Here is an 11,507-nt window from a genome sequence, read left to right on the forward strand (position 1 = left end):
CATGTAGGGTGTTCCCTGCCTCCCCAAATACAAGCTGCTCCTTCGGTATGCCAAAAAATTTCCACTCATGTACATCTTAGACGTTATTTTGTGTATGTAAATCTCCACATGCCTTTAAAAAATACTGACTAGGGGTGGGAGTGGGGGAAGAGAGACAGCACAATGTTCATGCAGAAGACTTTCATGCTGGAGTCTCTGAGGTCCCAGGTTCAACACCCAACACCACCTAAAGTCAGGGATGAGCAGTGCTCTTGTCTTTCTCTCAATAAAATGAAATATATATATATATTCAAATGGCAGAGTGCAGGACTTGAATTCTCTATGGGCCAGTGCAGTGATCAGATGATCTCTCTCTTGCATACAGAACTGTACTTTAATAAGAGCTAGTCCATCCAGTGATTGAAACCCATGAGTCAAGCCCCAGGGTAAGTGGCCCCACACTATCCTGTCTCTTGCACCCAGCTCTCTCCTGCAGAGTATGACAGTGATTGGGGGATCAGATGGGATTTTGCTGACAGACCCTCTAAATCCCCCTTAGGCCACTTCTTCAGCTCTGGCCCAGTGCCAGTGGCTGAGCCATAGCATTAAGCGTCAGCCAGTCTTTGGTAGGCAGAAAATGAAAGAAACTCAGGAAGAAACTAGGGCAGTGGGTGTTCCTTTTCTTTTAAAATTGTTTTTAAATATTTATTTATTTATTTATTCATTTTTTGTCCTTGTTTTATTGTTGTAGTCATTATCTTTGTTGGATAGAACAGAGTGAAATGGAGAGAGGAGGGGAAGACAAAGATGGGGAGAGAAAGATAAACACCTGCAGACCTGCTTCACTGCCTATGAAGTGACTCTCCCTGCAGGTGGGGAGCTGGGGATTGAATTGGGATCCTTATGCAGGTCCTTGAACTTTCTGCCATGTGCACTTAACTTGCTTTGCTGCTACCGCCTGACTTCCTCTCTCATTATTTTTATGTATTAAATTTTAATTTTTTTCATAGCTGAAGTTTTCTACATATATGGTTTCATAATTCATGGCAACTGTTTCTTTCATATAAAGACACCATTGCACTGGAGCTTCCTCTGCTGTCATGTCATAGCACTTCCCATGTGGTGCCTGTGTCATGGGGATGACAAGGTATATGTCCAATTGGCCCCCCAACTGCTGCCCTTTCTTTTTGTCATTAGGGTTTTCAGGGTTATCACTGATATATGCCTGCCTGACTCCACCATTCCTAGTGGCTTTTTTTTAAAACAGAAGGTGAAAGGTAGAATGAGAGAGGGAAGGAAGGAGAGAGAGACAGAGAGGGAGAAAGAGACAGCATTTAGGACTGCTTCACTGCTCATATAGTGTCCCTCCTACCCCCGCCCCATGCTGGGGTCCTGTGTCTTGAATCCGGGCCCTTACTTTTGGTAATGTGTACTCTACCAGGTAGGCTACTTCCAGCCCCCAATTGCAAAATTTTTAAAAAAAGGATATTTTGAACATGCCAGGAGCCATTCTCTGCTTGATAAGCTTTGAAACAATGGAAGCCCTCAAGACAAGTTTTCATTTCCCCCACGGGCAGGCCATTTCCCCTCAGGTAGGCCATTTATCAGAAAGCAAGTGACACACCACATAGTTGTGGTAACAAACATGGTTTCGGCTATTGTATGTTGCAAGGAACATTCCACCCTGATGATTGCTCCCCCTCCTCTCCCTCCTCCAGTACTTCCCCCTTCCTCAAAGCCTTATAATGCCTGTGAACACAATAAAATTTTGCAGCTGGATCAGAATCCTGTCTTGCTGTCATTCCTTGTGTCTCCTGTTCCTTTAATTTCAGGTTCTTGGGTTCCTAGCCCCTATTCACACCCCGCTGACTGGGGCATGTGGCGCCCGAACATGGGGTGAAGAAGCCTTCTGGACCTTGGAATGCTGCTGCTATCTGAAATTCACTGAGCCACCGTGGCCCGAGGAGGTAATGCACAGGCTCGCATAGATCACCATGGAGCTGCCCGGCCGTGAGTCAGATCTGAAGGAGTGTCACAGAGGCACAAGGTAAGCATTATCATGGGACAGGCATTTAGCAAACAGGATTTATTTATTAATGGACTCAAGGAGTCTTTCAAGACACGAGGAACAAGGGTTAAAAAGAAAGATTTAAAGAAGTTTTTAGACTATATTGGAGATATTTGCCTCTGGTTTCCCCAGGAAGGCACTATTGATGAGAGGCGTTGGAGGAGAATTGGTGATTGTCTTAATGACTACTATCAATCTTTTGGTCCTGAACATGTCCCTGTTTCAGCCTTTTCCTATTGGAATTTAATTAATGATATCTTAAATAATTTATAATAATCACCCTGATATTAAAAGCCTTATTACAGAGGGTGAAAAGGTCCTCCGGCAACTTTCTTGCCTGCCCTCCAGGACAAAGACCCCATCCCAGTGCCCTTCTGTAATTGTTGACCTTGATCCCCCCGTATACGGCCAAAATAAAGACCCTGTCCCCCTCCCTACAGGTTCCACCTCACTCACTAAAGTTACCTCCATTGACCCTCGTATTGCTAATTCACAAAAGAATAAAACCCTGCAATTTTTCCCCCGCCTCTATCCAGTTTTACAAAAACCCCCCTCTCCTGAAGCACTTCCCGTGGAGGAGGAGGCTTCGCTAGAAAGACAGGCTGCCAAATACCACAATCCTGATTGGTGTCCTCCTCCATTTAATCCCCCTCCTTACATTCATGCCCCTGCTCTCCAGCCTGACCCCCTCCTTGATGATCCTTCCATCAGGCAGGCACGCTCAGGAGCCCTTACAGGAATTTCCACCCTCCACAAGGTCCTTGCTGACTGGAGAGAGCAGCTTCAATTAATCAAAGAAATAGCTGCAGTTACAGAAGAACTTACATTTTTAGCCTCACCAAAAAACCTAAGCCCAATCCCTAAAACTAAATCATCCAAATCAAAACCAGTTTTGGCTTTCCCTGTCACTCGGAGCCAGACTCAAACTGACCCTGCACATAAGGTTTCTATACAAATAGAAGACCCTGAAGAACCTCCAGATTCAGATGTTGATAGCGACAATAATCTCCCACAATCTTCCACCCCCTCTAAAACTAAAAATGACAAAGCCCAATCAAGTTCAGATGGTGATAATGATGATAATTGTTCTCAAAAACATAAAAATCTAAATTTTAAATACTTAGAAAAATTTAAAGCGGTGGTTGCTAACTATGGTCCAAACGCTCCTTTTACTGTAGCTTTGTTAGAAGGATTTAGTGATAAATGGTTCACTCCCAATGACTGGAATTGGCTGGCTCGCACTGCTCTTAATGGAGGCAATTATGTCTCCTGGAGAATTGAGTTTATAGAAAACTGTAGGGACCTGGCTCAGCGCAATGAGAAAAAAAGATTCCTCAAAGACTTGGACTCTTAAAAAACTCATAGGTGAGAGCCCCTATAATTCCAACGAGGTTCAAGCCCGTTTCCCACCCGGCTTGCTCACCCAGATACAACAGGCTGGCTTAAAAAGCATGAAAGCACCTGACAAGGCCCAGAGAGCCCTATAGTGATTTTATTAGCCACTTAAATGAGGCTAAATCAAAAGCAGAAAGGCTTTTCAGAGGTGATGAAACTGATAATCCTTGTGTTAAACATTTGTCTTTTGAAAATGCTAATCCCGCTTGTCAAGATGCCATCTGTCTTCACAAGCGTGGCACTCTTGCTGATTATGTTAAGCTTTGCTCTGGCATTGGCACTACACATGCTCTTGGGCTTGCCATTGGTGTCACCCTCCGTAACAACAATTTTTCTGCAGGCGCCGGCCAACAAAACAAGACCTGCTTTAACTGCAAACAGCCTGGTCATTTTATCAGAGAGTGTATGGCCACCGCCCAAGCCCAACCTCCTGTACTGGGGCACCCTCCTCCAGCAACAGTTTGTCTGCGCTGCCAAAGAGGCAAGCACTGGGCCTCTGAATGTAGATCTAGAAGTAACATCCAGGGTCAATTCTTAAACCCCCGACCATTGGGAAACTTCCTGCGGGGCTGGCCCCTGGCCCCCACACAAAGGACAACCCCTGGGGCTATCAGGTTTGTCCCTCGGGCTCCAGCCCAGCTGCTTCCCCCTCCCGAGCCAACTCCCAATGCCTCCGCAGATCGGTCTCTAGTCTCTGGAGAGCCACCGCTTGCAGCGCAGGACTAGACCTCTGTGCCACCTCCCTCACAGTATTAACCCCTGATACAGGCCCTCTGACCATAAATACTGCAGTCTTTGGCCCCCTCCCTCAAAATTTGTTTGGCCTAATACTAGGAAAAGCTAGTTCCACACTCCAAGGTCTACATGTGGTCCCCGGAGTTGTTGACAATGACTTCACTGGAGAAATTAAAGTTATCGCCTCCTCTCAAGAAGGCACACAGGTCATTCCACCCGGTGAGCATTTAGCACAACTAATATTACTTCCCTTACAGCACCTTAATAGTAATTTCCATAAACAGTCCCATCTCGATAACCCCCCCTGGGTCCTCAGACGCATATTGGGTCCAACAGGTTTCTCTCGACCGCCCCTCCTTAAAACTATTTTTAAATGGCAAACCTTTTACTGGTATTATAGACACAGGGGCTGATGCCAAAGTCATTTCTGAAAAAGACTGGCCACACACTTGGCCCTTAACGGCCTCTCACACCCACTTAAAAGGCATAGGCCAGTCCACTGACCCTAAAGTCAGCTCCCAGGCTCTTACTTGGTCAGATGAACAGGGCAATACTGGCTCTGTTACTCCATTTGTTATCCCTGGGCTGCCAGTTCATCTCTGGGGCCGTGATATTCTATCTCAAATGAATGTCATTATGTGCAGCCCCAACGAAAAGGTGTCCCGGCAGATGTTAAATCAAGGTTTCTCCCGGGAAGTGGACTTGTAAAAAACTCTCAAGGAATTAGAGAACCCCTTACAGTCGTCCAAAGGACAGATCAGTCTGGGCTGGGTATCCCTCTCCCTCTGCCTTTTTCCTAATGGCCGTTGACATGCCTGCACCCCAAGCAGAAAAAATTGCCTGGAAAACAAGTGTCCTCGTATGGGTTGATCAATGGCCTTTAACACAAGAAAAAGCCAAAGCAGCACTGACGCTAGTGCAGGAGCAGCTTGCTGTAGGTCACATAGAGCCAACTACCTCCCCGTGGAATATCCCAATTTTTGTCATAAAAAAGAAATCAGGAAAATGGCGATTATTACAAGATTTAAGAGCTATTACCAAAGTAATGTTCCCTATGGGGACCCTTCAACCAGGTCTACCCTCCCCTGTAGCGATCCCCTCTGGCTATCTTAAAATAGTTATTGATCTCAAAGATTGTTTCTTCACTATTCCCTTACACCCTGATGACAGGCCCCATTTTGCCTTCAGCATACGCCAAATAAATTTTCAGGGCCCTATGCCCCGTTATCAATGGAAAGTATTACCACAAGGCATGGCCAATACCCATACCCTTTGTCAAAAATTTGTTGATGAGGCTGTTGCTCCAATTAGACAAAAATGGCCTTCCATATATATTCTACATTATATGGATGATATAATTTTGGCTGCTGATCAAAAGGACAGCCTGTTTCAATGCCTAGAAGACCTGACAGCCAGCCTTTCAAATAGAGGACTTCAAGTTGCCCCCGATAAAGTACAAATAGCTGACCCTTATACTTATTTGGGATATTAATTGCTTCACCATCGCATGCTAACCCCTCGAATTCAACTATGTACCTCCCATTTACAGACCTTAAATGACTTCCAAAAACTTCTAGGTGATATTCAATGGCTTATACCATATTTAAAATTGCCCACTCATGCCCTGATCCCCCTAAATGAAGTCCTTAACGGTGACCCAAACCCATTGTCTCCCAGAAAGCTCTCCGCTGAAGCCCAAGCTTCCTTAAACCGCACTATACAAGAGCAGACTGTTTTTCAAATTGACTATAATACACCCCTGCTATTTGTTATCTGTTCCACTTCTCATACACCCACTGGTGTTTTCTGGCAAAACTCACTTAAAGCCAAAGATAAGGGGCACCCCCTACTATGGGTTCATCTGCCTCCTTCCCCTCAAAAGGTGCTTGCCACATATCCATTCCTGGTTGCACAGCTGATTATAAAAGCACGAAAACTGAGCCGTCAATATTTTGGAAAAGATCCTGACTCTCTTATCTTACCCTACACTAAAAATCAGCTTGATTGGTTGCTCCAAGCCTCTGATGACTGGCCTATTGCATGTGCCTCCTTCTCAGGCACCATTGATAATAATTATCCCAACAGTCCCCTGCTACAATTTGCTGCTGTGCATCCCTTTGTATTCCCCAAGATAACAGCTACCCAGCCTCTTAATAAGGCCTCCTTGGTATTTACTGACGGCTCTGTTAATGGAACTGCAGCCTACGTGATTGATGGGAACCCTACCAAATGCTTAAGGCAACTCTACATAAACTCAAAAAGACTTCCGTCTATGAAACTCGTGGAGTGCCACGTAATAGCCTCAACCATGCTCTTTTTGTTCTTAATGTTCTCAATCTGGATGCACAAGAAAGATCTGCTGCTAACCATCTCTGGCATCCTGAGACCCATAATAGACAAGCCATGTTCAGGTGGCATGACCCCCTCACAATGGAAAGGTCCTGACCCTGTCCTCATCTGGGGATGTGGCTTGGCCTGCATATATGATCAAAATGAAGGAACTCCTACGTGGCTTCCTGAAAGGCTTGTTAGACAAGTCAATGGAATCTCACCCTCAAGGGGAGATTGCCCTGCTCTTCCTAAAAACAGTGTTGATACACTTCCCTAAAGCCCCAAGAATTACTAATGTATTCCGTGCCCAAGAATGTGAGTTCCTGAGGCCCTTTTTTCTTCTTTTGTCTTTCAGGAAAACAACACTAAAATCTGAAGATGGTTCCAAAGAAGTCCAACCGTGTGATGCTTCCTTGTCTTCTCTACATGCCCCTAATATTGGCCATTCCCACTTGTACAGCCCTTGTTTATCAGTGGGAATTCCAGGTTAGAGAGACACAAACCAAAGACTCTCACACTACAGTCCAAAACATTGGCACAGCACGCTATCCTCCTAAAGGTTTCCGGGAGACTGTTGTCATTAATATTTCTCCCAAGACTATATCTAGCACCCATCGGCCTTATGCCTGCTTTCTTTTTGATAATAAGGACTGGAGCAGATGCCTTACTGATGTTTCCACTTATGGAGGCTGCCACTATTGGTCCTGCATTCTCCATGATGCCCACTTGCCAAGAACCAAAACAGGAAAGCCCAGTAGTCTCAGATTACAAGGGTCCCAGTTTACTATTCAGATTTCTGATCCCTGGGATACCCGTTGGCAAGAGGGAGTTACAGGTAAATTATATAATAATGGATACTCACATATCCTACAGTAACTATACATATCTCCACACAATTGGCATTGGCCGAGCATAGAGAACAAGTAAATCAAGTCATTATAGAAACAGAGAATAAGCTCCATTCGGCTTTCCAAACAAATTCGGCCATGGAAGTCACTAAAAAATGGGCTACTTGGCTCCTATATCTCCAATATGCAATTAACCTTTTAAATTATTCTCAGATTGTTCTCAACATTTCCCATTGCTTGCTATGTGCATCCCTTTCATGACTCATTCTTGCAGCAGAACCTTTAAACAACACACCGCCAACTTTTCTAGATGCAACCACAAATGACCCCCCTATGGGGCCCCATCCCTCCGTCTCCTCAGTCCCACTTTTTCTAGAACACATAGGAAATTCATTTATACTGGTATTCCTTTATACCAACAACACTGGCCCTGTTAATTTCACTTGCACCCATAATGTTTCTGTAAGCACTGTCCATGAAGCACCACAATTAGCTTACTTCTGGTGCTGTGGGACACTTCTGACTAGCATAAATACCACTACCCCTGGGCCCTGCCTCATGGTAGCTATAGTCCCCCAACTCACTTTATATGAACCTGATGAGTTTGCATGGCTCCTACACTCCACTCATAAAAGATCTGTTTTCCTCCCATTGATAGTTGGCATAGGTTTAGCTCCCTCTACTGGCATAGTTGGTGGGGCAGTAGGACATTCTATTTACTTCTCCCATGACTTTTCTGACAAATTACAACAAATCATAGATTCCACCACAAACAGTCTAGAGTCACTACAGAGACAGATCACATCTCTGGCAAAGGTTACTTTACAGAACAGACGAGTCCTTGACCTTCTTACAGCAGAAAATGGAGCAACCTGCTTAGCTTTACAAGAATAATGTTGTTTTTATATTAATGAATCAGGAATTATAGAACAAAATGTTAAAAACCTACAAACACTTAGTCGAGATTTGAGAAATAGATATGACCCTTCCTCTGCACAATCATGGATGAATTCCCCCTTCTTGGCTGCCTTCAGTCGTGGGACCCCTGATTAGTCTTTTGTTAATGATTACCTTAGGACCCTTTATTTTTAATAAGATTACTGATTTTATAAAATGGCAAATTGACTCCTTGGCATCAAAACCCTTACAAATACATTATGATAAGTTTGATTTGGCTGACAGAGGCTTGGCTGAACCTGAGGGTGACAGACCTCCTTTTCGGATGGCATAAAACTCAGAATTATACATTGAGACATCCAACCTTGGCAGGGAAAGGACACCAGGAAGGGGTGCAAGGCAAAGCACTTCAGGGGGAGGACCCTATAGTCCACCTCTGATTCCCCTGTGAAGCAAACCTGATTTGCATGGAGGTTGGTGTCAGCAAGAAAAAACGTCTGCCTTGAAGTTGTCTACACCCTGAAAACTTTGGCTCTGCCTCCCCTCCCCAAAAAGACACCAAGAGCCTTATAAGATGTGGGAAGACTGGTTTTACATTCACCCCACAGGAGGAATCAGGTCAATACTTCTTCCCTCTGGTTAATGCCCACCAAAACTGCTGTTAAGGTCTCTATACCTCACCCATGATTGCCTGCCTCAGTTAATTTGTAACGAAGGGAGGAGATGCATGGAGCCATTCTCTGCTTGATAAGCTTTGAAACAATGGAAGCCCTCAAGACAAGTTTTCATTTCCCCCACGGGCAGGCCATTTCCCCTCAGGTAGGCCATTTATCAGAAAGCAAGTGACACACCACATAGTTGTGGTAACAAACATGATTTCGGCTATTGTATGTTGCAAGGAACATTCCACCCTGATGATTACTCCCCCTCCTCCTCCTCCTCCTCCAGTACTTCCCCCTTCCCCAAAGCCTTATAATGCCTGTGAACACAATAAAATTTTGCAGCTTGATCAGAATCATGTCTTGCTGTCATTCCTTGTGTCTCCTGTTCGTTTCATTTCAGATTCTTGGGTTCCTAGCCCCTGTTCATGTCCCGTTGGCCGGGGCATGAATGCACTATGAAAACAACCCCCCCACACACAAACCCCCCATGAGGGATCGCTTTAGGAAATGTTCCTGGAAATCTTTGTTTCTGAAAGAAGTTGGAACCCCTGTCCCCTCTTGCCCCACCCTAATAAAATCACATTTGAAGTGAAATTAGAGTGGAACACAAAGGAGGGTGTTTGGCTCTTTGACTCAGCCTGAGAACTCTTGTCTTTGGAATCCAAACATTCAGTGATCCATCAGTGACACCCAGCAGGCAGGCAAGCTCACCTCCCTTCCTTCAGAAATGACCAGGAAACAGGTGGTGGGGAGGTGAGAGGGAGATACGGGGAGAAAAACAGACAGCAACACAGCTCTGAATGAGGCACTTGCTGGTCAGATCTTAGTCAGGGCTGGGGGAGCTCTGCAGTGCTTTTGTCAAAACTTTCTCATCTCAACTTGTTACTTCCATGTGGAGAGTGGTCCCTAAGCCTTGAGGGGGTTGAACCCCAGGTTCCCTCTACAAAGAGATCGGCATGTGCTTCCAGCCTCAGCTTACAAGAAGCTGAATGGACCACTGACCTGCAATAAAAGAGGCCCTCCCCCTGGCCAGAGATAAGATTAGCCCTACTCTCCAGGACCAGCCTGATCATAAATTCCTTTACTAGCCACTTTGTTCAGCATACTAGCAATGGGCCTTTCCCCAATATTCCTTATTTGGAGTGATCCTCTTCTATTAGTTCTCTCCCTTTTTTGCCACTTTTATTTCTTTATTTTTTCTATTTGTTTATTTATTCCCTTTGTTGTCCTTGTTGGTTTGTTGTTGTTGTTGTTGTTATTACTGTTGTCATCATTATTGGATAGGACAGAGAGAAATGGAGAGAGGAGGGGAAGACAGAAAAGGGGAGAGAAAGACAGACACCTGCAGACCTGCTTCACTGCTTGTGAAGCAACTCCCCTGTGAGCAGGTGGGGAGCCAGGGGCTCAAACCAGGATCCTTATGCTGGTCCTTGTCTTTGTACCACCTGCACTTAACCTGCTGTGCTACCGCCCAAATCCTTTTCTTCCTTTTCTAACCATATATATATATATATATATATATATATATATATATATATATATATATATATATATATATATATACCTGTTGTCACCCCAATAAAATTGAGTTGTCTCTCTGAAGTACTCCCAGAAGTTCGTGTCTCCACACGACCACGCCTGGTCCTTGGTACCTCCATGGGCCTCCAGTGGTCCCCCAACCCTTGCCTCCATCAGCCGAGGAGGTGGTGGGGTTTTGCAGATGCAGCCCACAGTTCCATAGAGACATTGTCTTTGGGATGTGATGCATTTAGTATAGTCAGTGCTGTCAAATTTGTTTATTTCCTTGTTCCCTTTTATTTCTTTCTTTATTTATTGGGTAGTGCTGAAAAGTAGATGTCTTGGGCTAGCAAGAGAGCTCACCTGGATAGTGAGCTGCTTTGCCCTGTACTGTACATGGCCCAGGGTCAGTTTTGGTCCCCAACATATTGGACAATGCTTCAATGCTGTGGTTTCTCTCTGTCTCTGTCTGTCTCTCTCTCTGAAAAAGGTGGCATGGAGAGGAGAAGCCCCAGGCATGATGAAAAGAAAATAAGAACTATTTTTAACATCAGGAGTTGGCAAGTAGAAGTCCAGTGGCCAAAGCCAGCAGAAGGAATGGGGTCCTATCCAGGAGATGTCTCCACCTCTACTACCATCCCCAGGACCCACTGTGGCCTCTGGTAGGTCAGGCCATAGTGTTGACAGGCCAGCCCCATGGTGGGCATGTACACAATGGGCATGAACCCTCCACAGCAGACGTCAGCACCCGGTAGAAGAGTTTCTTATTCTGATTCTGGAGCGTCATGGGGATGATGTACCTCAGGAAGGAAGACAAGAACCAGGCTAAGGGCTCTGGTGGTGGCCCATCCCATCCCCATTTGTGAGGGTCCAGGATTGACTCTCTTGCCCCCACCTGAAGGGGAAGCTTTCCACGTGGTGTAGCAGTGCTGCAGATATCTCCCTTATTTTCCTTCTCTTACTTGTCACTCATTATAAAAAATGGTGGTCAGGATGGTGGATTCATGTAGGCAGCAAACATTTCCCTTCCTGAAAGCTGGATGCTGTCACATGCCAGCTTTGACATGAAAGGAT

General features: G+C 45.1%; 1 pseudogene; it reads right to left on the reverse strand.

Annotated features, from left to right (window-relative positions):
* Positions 1 to 11,507, reverse strand: part of LOC132534051 (NADP-dependent malic enzyme, mitochondrial-like) — a 37,388-nt pseudogene that overhangs the window by 24,532 nt on the left and 1,349 nt on the right.

This window comes from Erinaceus europaeus, chromosome 17 (genome assembly GCF_950295315.1).
Source record: "Erinaceus europaeus chromosome 17, mEriEur2.1, whole genome shotgun sequence".
Classification (NCBI taxonomy): domain Eukaryota; kingdom Metazoa; phylum Chordata; class Mammalia; order Eulipotyphla; family Erinaceidae; genus Erinaceus; species Erinaceus europaeus.